Here is a 13,167-nt window from a genome sequence, read left to right as displayed (position 1 = left end):
TTGTGTTAATTTGTGGTGTACAGCATAGTGATTCATTTATATTTATATATATTACATATGTATTTCTTTTCATATTCTTTTTCATTGTAGGCCATTACAAGGTATTGACTATATAGTTCCCTGTGCTATACAGTAGGACCTTAGTATCTACAAGCCCCAAACTCCCAATTTATCTCTCCTCAACCCCTTCCCCACCTTGGTAACCATACGTTTGTTTTCTATGCCTGTGATTCTGTCTCTGTTTTTTGTAAATAAGTTCATTTGTGTCCTTTTTTTTTTTTTAGATTCCACATATAAGTGATATCATATGGTATTTTTTTTCCCTCTTTCTGGCTTACTTAGTGTAATGATCTTCAGGTGCATCCACGTTGCTGCAAATGGCATTATTTCATTCTTTTTTACGGCTGAGTAGTATTCCATTGTGTGTATGTATATCTGTGTGTGTGTGTGTGTGTATACACACACACACACACACATATACCACAACTTCTTTCTATAAACCTATGCTTCTTAAAGCATTTCAGGGATCACAGTAAGTAGGAAAAATCTTCAAGGCTACTTTCCCCACTCCCAAAAGGGGAAAAATCATGAGCTATGTAATAAGCAAGAGGGAGGATAAGGGGTTTCTCAAAGGCTAATTCCCAATGTATTCCTACTGTGGTCAGAATGACAAGTCTTGGACCACTAGAAAGGCAAGAAAGCTAAATCCAAGACTCCCACATTAAGCTGAGACCCTTGAAGCAAGCTCAAGTGATCTAGGGTTGATGATTTCTCCCAACTTTTGGAGAAAGTATCTCCAACTTAAGCCGATAGGATTCTCAAGATTAAAGGGCAAGCAAAAATTAGTCTGTATCAAAAGATCACAAATAAACATAAAAGCAAGATACCATGAAAGAATAACAGAAAACAACAAATAATAGATTTAAACTGCAAGAACTTTGAATATTAAGAATGTCAGATATAGAATATAAATTAGCTATGTGTGAAATGTTTTCAATAAAGGCTAAAATCTCAAAGATAAGCAATTAGCAAGAGATTATTAGAGAGATCCTGGGGTGCTGAAATAAAACACATATGAATATAACCATTGGCTAATCAGTATTCTTATGCCTAAACTAGGTTATTTTATAGGAAGTCCCTAGGTGAAAAAAGGATGTGGAGGTTAAGGGGGAGATACGTCATACCTCCTGCTATAGATCTGAACAACAGTCTGCTCAAAACAGTGTGTGAAAGTGCTCTATAAATTATAAACATTTTATAGAAATGTAATGCATTGTTATTACTCTTTAAAAATGCATCCAACATCCACTGATGATTTTTGCCTGAATCAGTTATTTACTGTGATGGTTGAAAAATGATGGTTTTCTCTCTATTATTCCTTCTACATTTACTCGCTGGCAATCTAATATAAGATTTCCCTTTTCCTTCTTATTTGTTTATTTATTTATTTATTTTTGGTGTCAGTATAGATTCTTGGCTGCTGCTGCTTCTTTTTTTTTTTTTTTTAATTCAATGGGTCATAATCTACCGCTGGTATTACTGATTTTGATGCTTATTCTCTCAGACACGGCACTATTTGACTTTTTCACTGTGAAGACCTTGTGTACAAACTTTTAAAAGTTAACTATTTATGTTAGAATAACTTTTAGAAAAGTTGCAAAGTTGAGTGTTCCCATATGTCCTTCAACCAGTACCCCTAATGTTATCATCTTACATAGTCATAGTGCATTTGTCAAAACAAGGAAATCAACATTGAGTACATTATTATTACCTAAACTTGCAGACTATATGGATTTTGCCAGTTTTCCCACTAATGTCCTTTTTTAAATTATTTGGCTGTTTAAAAACTAAATATGTACATCACTTTTATAAAACATAAACTGATTAAAAACAAAATAAAGCCAACCCCTCTCCCCTCAAAAGATATCCTGGGGGATACAGATAAACAGCTTGGATGATGTTTCATGTGTAGCTTAGTGAAGAAAAAGATCTGCATTTTCCATAATCAAGACATTGAGTAATTCTGGAAATTATCCAGGCAGGTGATTTTTAGAGAAGGCAAACAGTACTAAAAAATAGATAAGACTATGTGATCTTAGTACATCTCTGTCCCTAGTCTTTCCCAATAATTACTCTGCTTACCTTTCACCTCAGGATACTCTTCCTTGGAAATCAGCAGGTAATATTTTTGCTTGTGTTAACCTAGTCAGATATCCCCTACACCAGCAACATCCTATGTCAGGTAACTCCTTTTGGCCATGCTTTCACCTCAGACTGCATGACTGATTCCAGTGGGAAAGGTCAGAAGTGCTCTAATCATAATGAATAAAAGTAAGCTATAATTTACTATATACTCTCTGATGTAGAAACATCCCAAAGCATTAATTACTATCATCTCAGGAGTCAATCAATCAATCAAACAAGCAATCAAGCCACAAATATCCACTGTATACACTCCCACTGTGTATAAAGCACTGTGCCGGATATTTGGGGGTAAGAGCTCAACTTAGGGGCTCATAATTTTGTTAAAATCATTGCCAACACGCCTCTGGAGAGGGCTTGGGCAGCAAGAAAGATGTTTCAGGATGTGAGATCAGGGTTAGAGCAATGGTTTCAAACTTTTTCGGCCCCAGTACATAAAACAGAGCTACTCTGGTTGAAGCAGGGGAGAATCCTAGAGCTTAGAGGAAAAAATTCTGAAAACCTCTGGGCAAAGGCAAGACTAAGCATGTTTGGTTGGGGTCAAGGAAATGGGCAGTGAAACAAATTTTTAACTGATAGAAATCATCCTTCTTTCTTCATGGATCTCAAATCAAGCATGTTTGGAAAATGATGTCAATTACTGCACTAAGAGCAGACTTACTGAGTTCAGAAAGGAACTTTCTGCATGAATTCAGAAAAATCAGTTTGTGTAATTACCCTCCGTGCCTGTCAAAGTTCTATGTCTTTATGCCATGAGATTTGATAGAGACTGAATTCCCTACAAGACAAGTACTTCTCTCTGAAATGTGTGAGAGGTGCTGAAAGGGATTTGGAGATTTAAGAATTGGTGGTAATAGTGATTCCTGTGGGTGTCTGGGCTGAGATGCAAGGAGAGAACAAACAGGTTGTTGGATGCTTGAGAGCACCTGGCTGTGGAATCAGGAGTCTCATTCCACAAAAGAAATAGCAGCCAACGCCCAGGAGCACATCTGTCTGTCCTCCAGGTTGTGTGTAGCTGCTCCAGGCTGAGGAGGCTGCTGCTCTGAACTGGCATCATGTTATTTTGGACTCCCAGTGAGGCCGGCCAGCCTGCTGGGAGTGTGTTGGAAGAAGACTAGCCTGAAAGGCTGTTCCAGACACACCCAGCTGCTTCCTTATCAGGCCTCCCTAATGCAGAGTCCTCTTTTGAAGCACAGAGCTTGATTTTCTTTTGGCTTCTCAAATATGTTACAGAAAGGTTCAGCTAACCGTCCACTCTCAAAAGTCATATACACTCTAGAAGAGGCTTGTCACTGAAGTAAAATGGGCTCTTTCCTAGGACCACTTGGTGTGGGCATATCTTCTTTCTTCCAAGTCTATCTCCTCCCTTATGAACTGGAAATTTGCAGGCACCTTTCACATAATCAAAATCACAGACAGAACATCTAGGGGTGGAACTCCCAACAAGTTCGAAGACTTTTACCTCTCAGGCTCAGCTGTGCCTGAAGTTCCCAAAGCTCCAATTCAATGAATGGTGACTGTGAATTATAGCACCAGGAATTATACCCATGAAAAGCCCCTGACCCTCACTGAGCTGTAAAGGGTCACTTTTCTTTATTCCATAAAAATATAGTAATAAACTCAGCTTTGTCCCAGGGTCTCCCTCTGCTCAAAAGGGATTATACCTAGAAAAATATTCTCTTCCACTAATCCAGCCAGCAAGTGTATGCCTTTCTCCATTAGATCTATCATTTGATTCTCTCCCTAGCTCAACCCAGCACCTGTTTGGAGGCAGAAGGCTAAATCAGATGACTTCTTAAGGTCCCTTTCAGCTCTAATTACAAACTAAGCCCAATTAAAACCCTAGGCCCAAAGGAAGGTTCCTGTACAGTATGCTAATAGATGTCCTCCCTCTCATCCTTCTCCCTTTCAATATAAATACACAGATACACACACACACACACACACACACACACACACACACACACCCCTCTACTTCCAAGTGCCTGGCTTCTAACTACTACAGTTAGAAGTCTCTAAAGATTGAGAATTTGCTGTAAACCTTACCTCTTTTGAGGATGTAGGTTAGGGAGAAAGAGAAGAACTATAGAGAATTAGGAAAGAGTTAGTTCCTACCTTGACAGACAGTTCTTCAGATGAGGGTATGGAAGATACAGCAGTAGATAAAGAGATGGAGAGATAAGGCCTCCTAATGCTAGATGCAGGTGCGCAGCCAAGGAGCAGGAAACCACCAACACCAGAGACAGTTACTAGGGGTGGGTGCTGAAAGGTCCAGCGTGGGCAGCTCTGCTTGGAAGACAGCTCTCAAGTGTATATTTGCAGAAGCAGGTTAGCTGGGTCAAAAAACGCCCCTATGCTTCTCCTTGATTGTTCAGTGTGGTCAACAACCCCTTGCTCTTCCTTTGGCTGCTCCTTTTGGCTCCTAGACTCCAGGAAGCAAGGCCAGAGTGTTTTCTGCTTCCCCTCCCTCCAGGCAGTGGACTGAGGCGTGCAGGCTGGTTAGCTGCTAACCAATCAGACTGTCAAAAGCTGTAAATAAAAGGCCTCATATGCACAGTGAGGTAGGCTATGAGAAGAATCTAGATTGAGTTACCACAAGCCAGTTGTGGGGACAGGGTAGGGGAGGTAGGAGAAAGAGGAGAGAGACAGCTAACTGCCCTTCAAGGAAATAGTTTCATTCAAGCACACTCCTCCCTCAGCATGACTGCTGGAAGCCATCAAAGCTGCGCTCCTCAGGGAACTAGGTTCTGGTCTGGCCCTGCTCTCAGCAGAGGGGTCATAGTCCCTGAGACTCCTCAGTCAAGTCAAAAGCCTTTTCCTAGATGTGATGTGTTTTCCAATAGACTTTAGATGAGAGTCTCTGGGTTCAACTCACAGTACTTGATAAGAGCACTGGGACTGCCTCACTGGCTGGTGGCAGCAAAGACCATTCTGTGTACCAGTTACTGTACTTACTTTGGTTATAAGACTAAAGTGAGAGTAAAATGATATTTACTTAAACAAAAAAGTTTTAAAGCAGGTGGCCAGAGTCTTGCCTGGGCCCTGAATACTCAGGACCTATGTTCTGTAATGATTCAAGAGTATGAATTTTGATGTTGACAGCTGTGGATTCAAATCTGACAAGCTACTTGCCAGCTGTGGATATAGGGAAGTTACTCAACTCCACCAAACTTCAGCTTCCTCATTTGAAAAACTGTTATGATATTTTCCCTTCAAAGGCTTGAGGTAGAATTAAATAAGATATTGTATGTAAGTGCCTACCACAAGGTAAGTGCTCAGTCATGGTCACCATTATTATTATATCTTTAGCAGATGACCAATGGAGTCCTTTCCTCTCTCCTTCCCCAATTTCCCAGAAAACCTAAAGACCCAAGGTCCAGGGAACTGGCAGGCAAAACTTCTTGAGAGCCAAAGGAACTGGAAAGAGTCAGGTTCCTTTTTTCCCTCCCCTGCACTAGAACTGAGTCAGTAATCCTTATGTGCCCATTACACTCTGGACTGGCAGGCTGGCCCTGGAAGCCTAAGGCTCTCTCAAACCAAAGATACTAATCCATCTCTAGTATTACCTGTTGTGGGGCATGCTCCCAGACTGACGGTAATTCTCCAGGGGCCCCAGATCAGATTCCAGTAGATGTAGGAAAGAAACAGTCTGATCCCAAGCTGGCAGGATAGGTCTGTCCAGGCTGTTGTCTGCCCATCACAGCTGCCTGTGAGGCCTCCGGGTTAATAATAGCAACTCTGATGCCAATGGATTAAGACAGCACTGTAGGAGGTGTTTATTTTTACACTCTGGCGTCAGTATCAAGTTCTACTGGTTACTGCCCAAATCTAGGGCAGCTTCCTGCTACAGGAGTGGCCTCAGGCTTCTCCAGGATGCTAAGTTAGATTCTGGAGGAAATGAACATTGTTGAAACAGTTCAGTATTAAAAGGGACAAGGAAGAGGAAAAGGAACAAACAGAGCTGTCGTATATCCAGCTATCTGGTCCCAAATCTCTGGGACTAGGTGGACCTGAATTGAGAGCTATTTTTCACAGCATTCTCTTCAGTCAAGCAGGCCCTGGACAAGAGACCTAACACATTGTTTTAGAAGGATACACACACACACACACACACAAACTGGTTGCACTGAAATGATCTGAATAAAATCAAGGAAAGACTGTTACTCAACTAACCAGAAGCTCAGCCTTGTCAACTACAAGTCCCCGATTAGTGCTGTGAATGCTGACCTTTTGAGAAAAAGAAAAAAGCTCACCTGAGAGGGTTTTATAGGATATTTGAAACATAGGGTAGTTAGGCTGGTCCTTATTTGATTTGCACAGAATTTTTAGCAACTATATCAAATCCCTTGAAAATTTATTTGGCCAGAACTTCTTTCCTAGAAATGACACAACAGGATAGAAATACCAAGAAACCAGCTCTCATCTGGCCAGGAGTCAGTGCCCAGAAAAATCTTTCCTGAAAGCATCTTTCTCCAACGCCTAGAGGTTGTGGTCCCAGGGATCTTATACTTTGACCACAGTTTCTGGAACTCTGTCGATATCCCACTCATGTCCCTGAAAGGCAGCTCCTTACACAGATTTCATCTTGTCCCATCAGGCAGACAGGGGTGTGAGGAGGCTGGCAGCTGGGCAGCTGATGTAAATAGATGTAGACTGGCTTTCTGAGGGGTCATGTGCACGGCAGACCGTTGTGGAATGACAAAAATGTACCACACACCAGGTAGGAATGCTGGAGTGCAAAGAAAGCAGCCAAGCAGGCAAGTACGCATTAACAGTGACTCTATCATCTTCCTGCCTAGGCTGACTCATAACCATCGTCAGAGACACAACATATCAGTATCTGAGGAGACAAGGTGCAGGCAGGAAGGGTAGGCTGGTGAACTACTTATTCAGTACATCCCCCCTCCACCCCCAGTCATTCAAGACTTATCTACCTGGTCATCACAATAACAATGCAGCCTCAGAAACAACCAGATTTGATGACTGGAGATACAGGGTTTGATCTTAGCTCCATCTGGAAGCTACTCATGCCCAGAACAGTGGCAGGATGCCCAAGGACAGGAACACTGCTTTCATTCTTGGCTTTTCTCTGACTTGCTGGGTCATCTAGAGGCAGAGTACTTGTCCTCTCAAAGCTCTAGGTTTATGGTTTGGAAAGGGGGTGAAATGTATCCACCTTCTGGTGTTGTGACAAGAAAAAATATTTGAACAATTAGAATAATAAATAGCAAGAAACGTAAATGCTATAAATTCTTTGGGTCAAAGTAGTTCAGAAATATAACTGTCACTCACGCTTATAGGTAGAGAGCCCTGGACTTATGTATTTTTCCTTCTTCTAGGTCATGGTGGCCCTGTTGGGAAGTGAACCTGGTCTGTGTCTGGAGGTGCAGTTCCTTTCTTTCAGGCCTATAATCCCCACCAACTGTGTTGAAACAGTTAGGAATATGCTTACCTAGATATAATGTATGACTTTCTACTAACGTGTAACAGAGAAAGTAGAAATACACAAGCAAAAAATAAATACCTCTCTACTCAGACACTTGCTCCATCTGCAAACCTAATTCTCCCCTACACCTGGGCCCAGGACACTGATCTGAGGCTTGTATCCCATTGATACAGCATTGAGCAGTAGTATTTCAAACTGAACTTAGCGTGAAAGCCTGATAAAGCAACGTTAATGAAAGGATGCATTCCACTGTCCAGTTAGAACAAAGGCAATACTGTATTTATTCTACATCTAACACAAGGCTTCACTCTTTCTAGCCCAGCAATCAGTTAGTTTGCCAGGTCTCCAGAGCTCTTGGAGAGAAGAAATAGAAACCTATTCTTCGCTGATGCTGACACCTCTTTTTCTGCAAATGCCCACCCTGGGATTCAAAACAGATGTTCCCACATCTGGCAGCTTCTGCTGAGCTTTCAGCAAACCCTCCTTTCAGCAAGCTCTATCTGTAAAGGGCCAGACAGTAAAATGTAAACAGCCAAATAGTAAATATTTAGGCTTTGTGGGCCACAGAGTTCTGCCACATATCCCCCACCCTTTATTTTTTCCCTCAAACAACTCTAAAAATGTAAAAACCATTCTTAGTTTGTGGGCCATAGGGCCACCCTGATATGGGCTATAATTTGCTGACCTCAGTTCTAGACCTTACACGTCTCTCTATTCAAAGTCTGTATCTCAAAATTCTGACTCTGCTGCGCCTGCCCAGAGATCCTCTTTCCTCTTCACACAGGGCTGATGCATATATTTCAGAGGCAGCTCCCCTCTAAGGAGCCACTGAGGAATGTGAAGGAAGAATTCTGAGGTTATTTGTATTGAAGCTGACAGACTGGCTAATTCCCTTCACATAAAGTCCTTCAAAAACATCTGTGGAATTTAGCTTATTGCATTATCATTCTGGAGTGCAGACTGAGACATAAATGGCCTTTATCTTTCTATTTCTGCTTAATAATATTATCCTGTCTCTACCAGGCTGCTGCTGCTGCTTCTTTTTTTTTTTTTTTTTTTTCTTTTTCTCTTTCTCCAGGTTCCAAATCCACACTTGAACTGGTTTAGGTACCAAGTCCTTCTCTCTTCCCCTCCCTCCACTTCTATATGTGGTTTAGCAAGGAAACTATCAACAGTCGGATGAGTTTGGACATAGCAAATATGGATGAAAGGCATGAGGGCAGGGGTGAGCTCATTTTGAGCAAAGTCTTAGGGCTGTGAATCTAGGCTCTATCACAAATAGTTAAAGTCTTTGTAAACAGGGCTCAAACTACTATAGAAGTAACTTAAGAACAATATGCAAAGGATCAGGAATCATTGGAGTTACACCTCATCACATGCCACAGACTAGAAAAAAATGAGTGACCTGTAGCTAAAGACTAATACTTGTAATAATAAAAGCTATTATTTAATTATCTATTAAGCTACCTGCTGTGCTAGATATTTGCCTAATACTTTATTTCAAGGAATAAGTAAAAGCTACAGGCATGCTCTAGGGCAAATCATAATTCATTGGGAAAACTACTTGTATTTTGAAAGACTCAAGTTACATTCAAAGTTCTAAACTGCCTTATACTGAGAAAATTAAGGAAATAAAAATAATGAATTAATATAAGAATATTCTTCAAACTTGTACCTGCTCCTTTCATGAATAATTTCATAAAATAACTGGTCACACCTGAAAAGTGGAGACTTTCTTGTATTTTTGTTTATCATAAATTAGCTAGCACATAAGTTCACAGGTGTAAATAAACCTGATGGTTAGTTTTATAAGAGTTAAGAATAAAAGAATCATATAAAGCACATAGGACTATAAAGCAAAGAAGTGTATTACAGCTGCTTACATACATTTTTTTCTTACCTCCTTGACTGCATGTTAAGGCTGAATAAGAGACTGTCTTATTCATCTTTGTAGTCATTTAACCTAGCCTAGAGCCTGGCACGTGGCTTAAAGTGCTCACTGAATTGAACTAAGGAAGAACAGGGTCTTCACCAAACTAAACTGGAAAAATTTCTTTTCTTCATTACAGCTATGGACATATTTATACACACACAGTTCTAGGCCTCCCTGTTGGGGTGTGGGGTGCTAAGAGGATAAAGGCAGGGCAGCGGCTGGCTTCTGGATGTGCAGGGCAAGTATCCCCAGGCACAGCTCTCTCCCTTTACTCAACACTGCACTCCCTTTACTGCTAGTGGGAGCTGCAGCGTGAGAACCAGAATAGCATGTTCCAGCCAGAATGACAGAAGTTCTCTCTCCCTCTTTCTTCACCTCTCCCTGCTGAACTTCACCAGTCTTCAACTCTGTCCTGTTAGCTGCTTCCAATGGGGCTGCTGAGCAGCCAGGAAAGAATGCAGGATGTGTCTCAAAAAGTCCAGAACTAGCTGAGGAACAGTTTGTTTTTTTCCCTAAAAAAGGGCAGTCTATAAAGTTACATAAGACTCAGCTCTCCTCGCTGGGAGCTTTTCCAATTTCAGCTGGAGAGATTCCTCAAGCTGTTTAGAATTTCAGGAAAAGGGTTTGGAATTTCCTGATTGGCTCACCTATAATGGAGCCACCTCTGGGTAGCAAAAGGGAGGTTCCAGCAGAGAAAGCAGTAACTCTGTGCTCCCGCTGCCCCTCAGTTGTGGCACCACTGAGTTCCCCTGGGAACAGGAAATAGATTGATCCATTTATAGTTAAAATCTCAGAACAAAGACACAAGCCCCACTGCCAAAACCAGAGCCCCAGTGTCATCAAGCCTTTGGGGCCACACCCAAAGGAGGCAGGACCCAGGGAATATAACAGCCCAACCTATAAGCACAACAAGGCTCTGGGTTTCCTTCTCTGCTTTGGACAGATGTATAGAGGAATCCGTTTGTGGTCCTGAGAACCTCAGGTGCCCATCTTGCCCAAGGAGTAGATGAATCAGTCAATAGACATTAACTGAGCACCTATGAGATGCAAGGCACTGACGGTACTATGTGAACAAAGCAGATCTGGGGCTGGCCTTCGTGGAGCTTATAGTTCACCTAGGGAGACTAAACAATTAATTAAATAACTATGACCATGCAAACTATAAAGCAGGCCTTTGAAAAGTGTTCTATTCAAAGGAAAGACAGCTAATCCATAAAAGCCATCTCTGTCCAGGGAGGCCAGTTAGCATATTTACTAAATTAGGGACCAGTTTATACTGAATTGGCATCCAAAATTATCTGTGTTTGAACTGGAAACTCTGGCCCTTAAAGGAGTCACTAGAATCTATCAATAACTTTCTTCCACTTGAGCCCCATTTTTTTCCCATTCATTTTGTAGGAATTCAGTCCCTATTTACACCACACACTTTTACTTAAGGCATAGGAACTCACTTCACCTAACAAATTACTGTCCATTAAAATGAAGAAATTGAACCCTGAGTTGCTCTTCCCAGCTTCAGGCCATGTACTTTTGTTTCTTTCTGGTCAACATAGAGAGCTAAGAAACGGCTGGTATATAATTCTGCTCTTAAGGACTAAATCTGTAGCACTGGGCAAGTTACTTGATTCCCCTCAGCTTGAGTTTCTTCACCTGTACAATGGGGATAATAATACCTCCTCTTACAGGGTGGTGGTGAAAGTTAAAAGATATGGAAAACACCTAGAACAGTGACTGATATTTAGTGAGGGATCAGCAAATGGTAACTATAATTAATGTGAATCAGAAATCTCTTCTTTCCTTGAACCTAAATCCCTCCAACTGCTTTTTTGAGACTGCACTACTGTTCAGTTTACCAATTCACAGCAGGGAATCTTGTCACTGTCATACTCGGTGCTTTTCTTTTCAACAGGCATCCCACCTCAAATTCTTTAACTTTCCTGGCTCTTGCTCTCTGTCTCCCTGATAGTCGTAAAGTGGATCTGTCCAAGGAAACGTCCCAAGGGAATACACAGAAAGAAGGTTAGAGTGAATTTGCACGTTATCTGTAAATCAAGAATTTCCCAAGCAGCAAATACAGTGAATTTAGGTACACGACTACCTGAATTGCTCACCTGTCAGCAGAACATAGTGAAAGTGAGTCCTCTACATAAACTCATGGGCTGACAAGATTCTCCTTAAAATTATTTCCAGACATGTATACCAGGAGAAACTACCCAAGTCCCATAGCTTCTGTTTTGGAAAACGCTCTCTAGTTTACCCTCTCTTCTAATTCCTACCATCACTGCTCTAATTCTAGGCCCTCTTTCAACACCTCTTTCAATGATTATTAGTTTAAACTTCAAGCAAAAATTCCTATCGGCCAAGAATTGAGACTATTGCTAGGAATACAGTGGTAAACAAAATAAATATCCCTGCCCTCATGGAGTTTACAATCTAGTGGAGTAGGCAGAAAAACACACAAAATAAAAATATAATTACAAAGTGTGATAAATGTCAAGAAAGTAAAAGTACAGAGTATTAGGAGGACCCGATTAAGACTAATTAAGAACTTGATTAAGAGGTCAGGGAAGGCCTCTCTGGTCTGATGTTTAAGTTGAGCCTTGAAAGGTAAATTGAAAGGAAGTTAAACAGGTGAAAAGTAGGAAACACTCCAGGCAGAGAGAATGAAATGTGTAAAAGGCCATGAGGCAAGAAAAGTGGCTAGTGTCTTAGAAAAACTGAAAGAAAGTGTGGTTGAAAGCTTCCATTATATTTGACAACCAGGAGTTCACTGGTGATCTTGACATAAATAATTTCAGGGGAGTGATAGAAAATGAAATTAGACAGAAGAGGGTACAAATGTGAATGAAAAGTTGAGTAGACAGCTTGGATGGTCAATGAAGATTGCCTGTGAGAAGAGAGAAATGAGACCATCAATACCGGAGGGTGATGTGGTGTCAGGGGATTTATTTTAAAATTGATACTGATTTTATCAAATTAATATATGCACATGGTTACAAAGCTAAATTGTACTATAAAGTTTATGATGAACAATAGCAATCCCCAGCTCTACCCCTTTCCACCTCCAGAGATCACTACTTTCAGACCTTTTAGGTGTTTCATTTGGCACTTACGTCCATGTTTATAAATCATATGCATATTTAATTATTTCTTGATTTTAAACATTCCCCTTTACTTCCTAGTATGGAAGATAAAAATTCAGCATTTTTACACCCATCTTCCTCACAATTTCTGATTTAACTAATATCCAGTGTTTGCTATGATTTGGTAGTCTATGAATCCTTATTATTACTACATAATTTATAATACTTTGATACTTGACTCTCTTGTTAATTTTCTACATATTTGTTCCTAATTCTTCTCAAATTCTCTAGAAGTGTAAAAATCCCTTTCAATATAATTTTCCAAATGGTCAAAGACACTTTTTTTTTTTCTGGAACATAATCCTTCAGGAACTTTCTGTTCTCCAGCTACACTCTGAACTGACTCTCCTTGCTGGCTTACAACACCACTATCATGCTGGACTTCTCTTTATCATTCTAGGAATTTCCTTTGCCTTTTCTGTTAGGTGCCCTGTGTTCTAGAT

The 13,167-nt window shown here is 40.8% G+C and overlaps 1 protein-coding gene across 2 annotated transcripts in view; it reads right to left on the bottom strand.

Annotated features, from left to right (window-relative positions):
• Positions 1 to 13,167, bottom strand: part of RUSC2 (RUN and SH3 domain containing 2) — a 51,504-nt gene that overhangs the window by 28,271 nt on the left and 10,066 nt on the right. Inside the window, exon 1 of one of the 2 annotated variants that reach the window (XM_045515183.2) lies at positions 5,769 to 5,925. The exons of the other annotated variant lie outside the window; for it this stretch is intronic. The gene's annotated coding sequence lies outside the window, so the exon portion shown is untranslated. Of the gene's footprint in view, positions 1 to 5,768; positions 5,926 to 13,167 lie in introns of those variants that run through there. 2 annotated transcript variants of the gene reach the window in all.

Source organism: Camelus bactrianus, chromosome 4 (genome assembly GCF_048773025.1).
Source record: "Camelus bactrianus isolate YW-2024 breed Bactrian camel chromosome 4, ASM4877302v1, whole genome shotgun sequence".
NCBI classification, from domain to species: Eukaryota; Metazoa; Chordata; class Mammalia; order Artiodactyla; family Camelidae; genus Camelus; species Camelus bactrianus.
Note: the sequence above shows the minus strand (reverse complement) of the source record. Positions and strands in the feature narration are given on the sequence as shown.